The sequence below is a fragment of the Oxyura jamaicensis genome, unplaced genomic scaffold, assembly GCF_011077185.1.
Source record: "Oxyura jamaicensis isolate SHBP4307 breed ruddy duck unplaced genomic scaffold, BPBGC_Ojam_1.0 oxyUn_random_OJ60838, whole genome shotgun sequence".
NCBI lineage: Eukaryota > Metazoa > Chordata > Aves > Anseriformes > Anatidae > Oxyura > Oxyura jamaicensis.
Window position 1 is genome coordinate 7,082 of NW_023306867.1, and position 5,486 is coordinate 12,567.

The 5,486-nt window shown below is 45.9% G+C and overlaps 1 long non-coding RNA gene across 1 annotated transcript; it reads right to left on the reverse strand.

Moving 5' to 3' along the window:
- Positions 1–4,577: 4,577 nt before the first annotated feature.
- Positions 4,578–5,249, reverse strand: LOC118158895. The gene is made up of 2 exons (XR_004746931.1): positions 4,878–5,249; positions 4,578–4,840 (listed from the first exon to the last, which is right to left on the reverse strand). It is a non-coding gene; the product is annotated as an uncharacterized LOC118158895 (long non-coding RNA).
- Between the last annotated feature and the right edge of the window lie 237 nt (positions 5,250–5,486).

The following is a 5,486-nucleotide window of genomic DNA, read 5'->3' on the forward strand; positions in this document are numbered from 1 at the left end:
GATAGGTTTTCCTCTGCGCTGCCAGTTGCTTTGTTTCCATTGCCGCAGCCACCCCCACAGCATTTGCCACCATCCATGAATCAGTGTAGAGATACAGTACTGGCCATTTTTCTCTTTTGGCAATCTCTAGGGCTAGTTTTATGGCTTTTACTTCTGCATACTGACTCGACTCACCTTCCCCTTCCATGGCCTCCACAACTCGTTGTGTGGGGTTCCACACAAAAGCTTTCCATTTCCTATGGCCCCCTACCACACGGCAGAATCTGTCAGTGAACAACACATACTGCTTTCTGTCTTCTGGCAACTCATTATATGGTAGTGCCTCTTCACCACGAGTTACCTCTTCTGTCGGCAGTCCAAAATCTTTGCCTTCTGGCCAGTCCATTATCTCTTCCAGGATTCCTGGGCGATTAGGTTTTCCCATTCGAGCCCGCTGTGTAATTAACGCTATCCACTTACTCCACGTAGTGTCAGTCTCATGGTGTGTAGTGGGAATTTTCCCTTTGAACATCCAATGTAACAGGTAGCCGTGGTGCAAAGAGGAGCTGTACTTCTGTACCCACAACTTCTGAAGCAGCTCGAACACCCTCATATGCTGTTAGTATCTCTTTTTCAGTTAGGGTGTAATTGGGTCCTGATCCTCAATAGCCCCGGCTCCAGAAACCCAGAGGTCAAACTCGAGTTTCTCCTGGGGTTTTCTGCCAGAGGCTCCAGGTGAGCTCATGCTCCCCAGCTGCAGTATAAAGTATGTTTTGCACAGCTGGTCTGCTACGGACAGGCCCAAGGGCTACTGCACGAGCTATTTCTTGTTTGATTTGTTCAAAGGCCTGTTGTTGCTCAGGGCCCTGCTCAAAATAGTTTCTCTTTCGAGTCACTCGATATAGAGGACTCACAAGCTGACTATAGCCTGGAACATGCATTCTCCAGAATCCCACAAGGCCTAGGAAAGCTTGTGTTTAAGTTGCAGTGATATTTTCAGGTTGTTGGACATCTTTAGGTCCATATTTTGTTAAATATAATCTGACAGACTCTGTTGGACACAGACTAGTCAACAGAGTCATTTAATTCTCTGAATTTTGTGTTTGCAGAGGAAGCTGCTATTCTGTTGCTTCTGTTTTAGCAGCCTGTATGCAGTACATATCCTGTGCTGAGGAATTTTGAAATTAACTTAATTTAACAAGGTGTCATGAAATTTAGATCACAGGCAGAGTTAGCCACACCCAGCGATGGCTACATGATGCCAGGAGACAGGAAATATTGTTTCATATGATGATCACTGATAATCATCGCTTCTTGCCTCCAACTGGAGGATTTGGCTAGCTCTTTCATGAAGGGTGCTTCCATCTCTGCTGTTTTAGAGAATTATTCATTGGCTTGTACAAAAGGATAAAACATGAAGTTGGTGCCGAAGAATGTTGCTGTACTTTGTCTCTGGATGTAGCCAGAAATCTAATAACTGCGTAAAATTGAATTGCACACTTGATGTTGATGATGATAACTGGGTTAATTGTGGAAACATGCTGATGTGAGTCAGTTTAGAAGTAGAGGTCCTAGATTAAAGTATGTATTAATGTTGTCATTATAGTTGCCAGTATGGTTGTCATTTGCTCTTCAACCAGCAAATCTACTCCTGGATGAACATGCACTATGCAATATAAACCTCCTTACGTGCTGTCACACTAGATGACTAGATGGCTAGTTTGGACTGGCGCACACTTCGTTGGGTTAAGAGCTGGCTGGATGGCTGGGCCCAGAGAGCTGTGGTGAATGGAGTCAAATCCAGTTGGAGGCCGGTCACTAGTGGAGTCCCCCAGGGCTCGGTACTGGGACCAGTCCTCTTTAACATCTTCATCGATGATCTGCATGAGGTGATCAAGTGCACCCTCAGCAAGTTTGCAGACGACACCAAGTTAGGTGCATGTGTTGATCTGCTCGAGGGTAGGAAGGCTCTGCAGGAAGACCTGGATAGGCTGGACCGATGGGCCGAGGCCAACGGTATGAAGTTCAACAAGGCCAAGTGCCAGGTCCTGCACCTGGGGCACAACAACCCCAAACAGAGCTACAGGCTGGGAGATGAGTGGTTAGAAAGCTGCCTGGCAGAGAAGGACCTGGGAGTATTGTTTAACAGTCGGCTGAATATGAGCCAGCAGTGTGCTCAGGCGGCCAAGAAGGCCAGCAGCATCCTGGCTTGCATAAGAAACAGTGTGGCCAGCAGGTCCAGGGAAGTGATTGTCCCCCTGTACTCGGCTCTGGTGAGGCCGCACCTCGAGTACTGTGTTCAGTTTTGGGCCCCTCGCTACAAGAAGGACATGGAGGTGCTCAAGTGAGTCCAGAGAAGAGCAATGAAGCTGGTGAGGGGTCTGGAGAACAAGTTTTACGAGGAGCGGCTGAGGGAGCTGGGACTGTTTAGCCTGGAGAAGAGGAGGCTCAGAGGTTGGACTCGGTGATCTTGGAGGTCTCTTCCAACCTAGACTGTTCTGTGATTCTGTGATTCTGTGATAGATTTCCTTAGAGGGGGGTTAATAGGCTTTTTTCTAGAGAGCTTCTCTGAGAGAAATTTGCTGGCAACAGATGGCATACATGCTTCCAGGACTAACTCTGGTTGAATGAGCAATAAATTTCATATAAAAGGAAAATCCAGCACACCTTGATACCAAGGGGAGGAAAGTGTCTGCCATTTCCCTACAGTGCTGTGAAAAATAGTTATCAAAATTCTTGTCAAGCTGAGGAACAAACTTGTGGGTCACACTTGCCTGCCCAGCTGTGTGTAGCTCTTTCTGTCCTTGGTGTCAAGACTCAGGATTCATGTTGTGCCTCCATCTTTGCTCAGTGTATCCCTTTATACTTTGTTATGCCCTCAGGAGCTTTCATTTGGAACAGCCTTCTAGACCATGGCCTCCCAATGTTTCAAACAATAAAGATCAACTCACTGCATTTCCTAATAGCACCAGTTTATATCCTAAATTACAGCTTGGTTTGTGAGCAAAGCATGGGTTCCCTGGCTCTCTCATATTTGTATGGTCACATATAAGGGACATAGCTGCATTTCTGTCATTATTCTGTATTAAGATATTGTAAAACAAATGTCTGCAGCTTCCACAGAAAACAGTGTTTTATTTCCAGCTGCTGAAAAGACAAAAAAAAAATAATCCAAGATCTCTTCTTCCTACAGCTGATTCCTCAGATTTCCTCTCTGGCCTGGTTTACAACAGTGGTGCTCCTCGTGCTGGTGCTGGCTGTATCAGGAGTCAAGGATGCCATCGATAATTTGTAAGATCTGTATTGCTGTTGTACTTTGGAGTTTGCTCATCATTTTTCAGCACAATGACAAAAGCAAACCATTTAAAATAAATACAGCCAGCAGCAGGCAGTTGGAGAACTGATCTCTGGCCAAGATGAGGTCTGCGATTAGATCCCCAAATTTATAGCTCATTATCTACAAGGAAGATAGGATTTCCTAATTACTGAGCAGCTCAGCAGCTCCATCAACTTCATCCGGATCTGCTCAGCTTGTCAGAAAATGTGGTAACCAATAGATATGCCTGGATGCATGCACAGAGGTCTGATCTCAGGCTTCCACTTCAGACAACTCATCCTCTCCAGATAGCCCTGATGTAGAAGGGTCTCCTAGGAAAGTAAGCATGCAACCTGTGTGTAATTTTTCATGCTTACCCAACTTTGCCCAAAATCTGCTCCCATCAGAGCTAATAATCAAAGCTCCATCAACTTCATGGAATAACACTAGGCCAGAGCTGAGTTTAACATCTGATTTTCTTCCTTCAGTAAAGTCTGGTGCTCAATGAAGACTCAGCTTTGCATGTATACAGGTCAGAGATGGTGAGGTGCTTTCCCAGGGAGCATCTCTGTTCATCTAGAACATCTCTGGCCACTTCCCATACCAGATCAGAGGGGTGGGTTTCTCTGGGTGCTGTCAGCACAAGATCAAATCTTGTGGGGTGGTGTTGTGGTTTAACCCGGCCGGCAGCTAAACACCACACAGCCGTTCGCTCACCCTCCCCTCTCCCTCTCTGGGATAAGGGAGAGAAACGAGAAAACTGAAGCCTGTGGGTTGAGATAGAGACAGTTTATTAGGACATAAAATGAAACATGATAATAATAATATGTACACAACAAGCGATGCACAATGCAATTGCTCACCACCCGCTGACCGATGCCCAGCCTATCCCCAAGCAGCCACCCCCTCCACCCCAGCTAGCTACCCCTATATATTGTTTAGCATGATGTAAGATGGTATGGAATACCCCTTTGGCCAGTGTGGTGTAATTGCCTAAAGTAACTAGGAAAATAAAGCTAACATTCACATTTTAAATAAAATGTACAGCATTGAAGAGGCTTTCAGGGTAGGGCATAGCTGCATTACCTGAGTATTCCCTAGGCTTCCAACCTTAGATTCTATCACACTGGGGGAACCTGGTGTGCTGACTCTAAGGAACAGTACAGAGTGTAGAGTGGAGTGGAGACACAACAACTCGATTATTCTTGTACACACCGAGACCAATAAACCGCACTTTTTGCTACCCTGAGCCAACGACCTGTCATGTTTTGACAAATGCTGCACTCTGGTGTACTTTTGCTCATTATAATATCATTATTTTACCAAAACACACCTCCATCCCAAAATTTACCCGCCTCCAAGGTGCGACCACCCCTCACTGAGCATGCGCTCTGAATTTCTCGGAGCCTATTCCTTTAAACGGAGACAGGAAAACTTTTCACCAATTGTAACTAAGATATGCTTGACTGGAGTCACTCAAGCTCCACCTAAAAGATAGAAAATAATATAAATTGGCCTAAGAGAGGGGGGATGTTGGGGAAGATACTATCATTAGGGAAGATACCATTGTTAAGGAAGATACCAGCGTCAGGGGAGATACCATCCCGAGGACCTCCTGACTCTTGGGATTAGTTGATGGGCTGAGCCCCTCTTCCCCCCCATTGGGATGCCTTTGGGTGAGATTTGAACACTTGGTTATACTGTGTGTCTCCGCAGAAACTTAGAAATCTCTATAGAGTGTGCCTTTTAACACATTAATTTCCAGGCTGCGCAACTGTGTATTTCATGCATGCTAGCTTGCTTTTGCAGACAGTAACTATCGCCAGCAATCCAAAGAACCTGTGTACCTATTGCTGTAATAAATTGCACTTAACTGCATTGTTCCTAGCCATGATAGTTCTCATTGAATGCGACTAGAGTAAGGGTGGTTATATGTTACTGGTGAATCCGTGACCATGGTAGTTCACTGTTTTGAATCTGACCAGACCCATATCTGTTAACGCGTTATTAGTGAATCTGTGATTGTGATAGTTCAGTACCCTGAATCCGACCGGACCCCTAACGGTTAATCGGCTACACCCCTTAACGCGACAGCCAGTTTGGGTCAGCTGTCCTGGGTCTGTCCCCTCCCAGCTCCTGCTGCACCCCCAGCCTGCCCGCTGGCAGGACAGAGCGAGAAACTGAAAAGCCC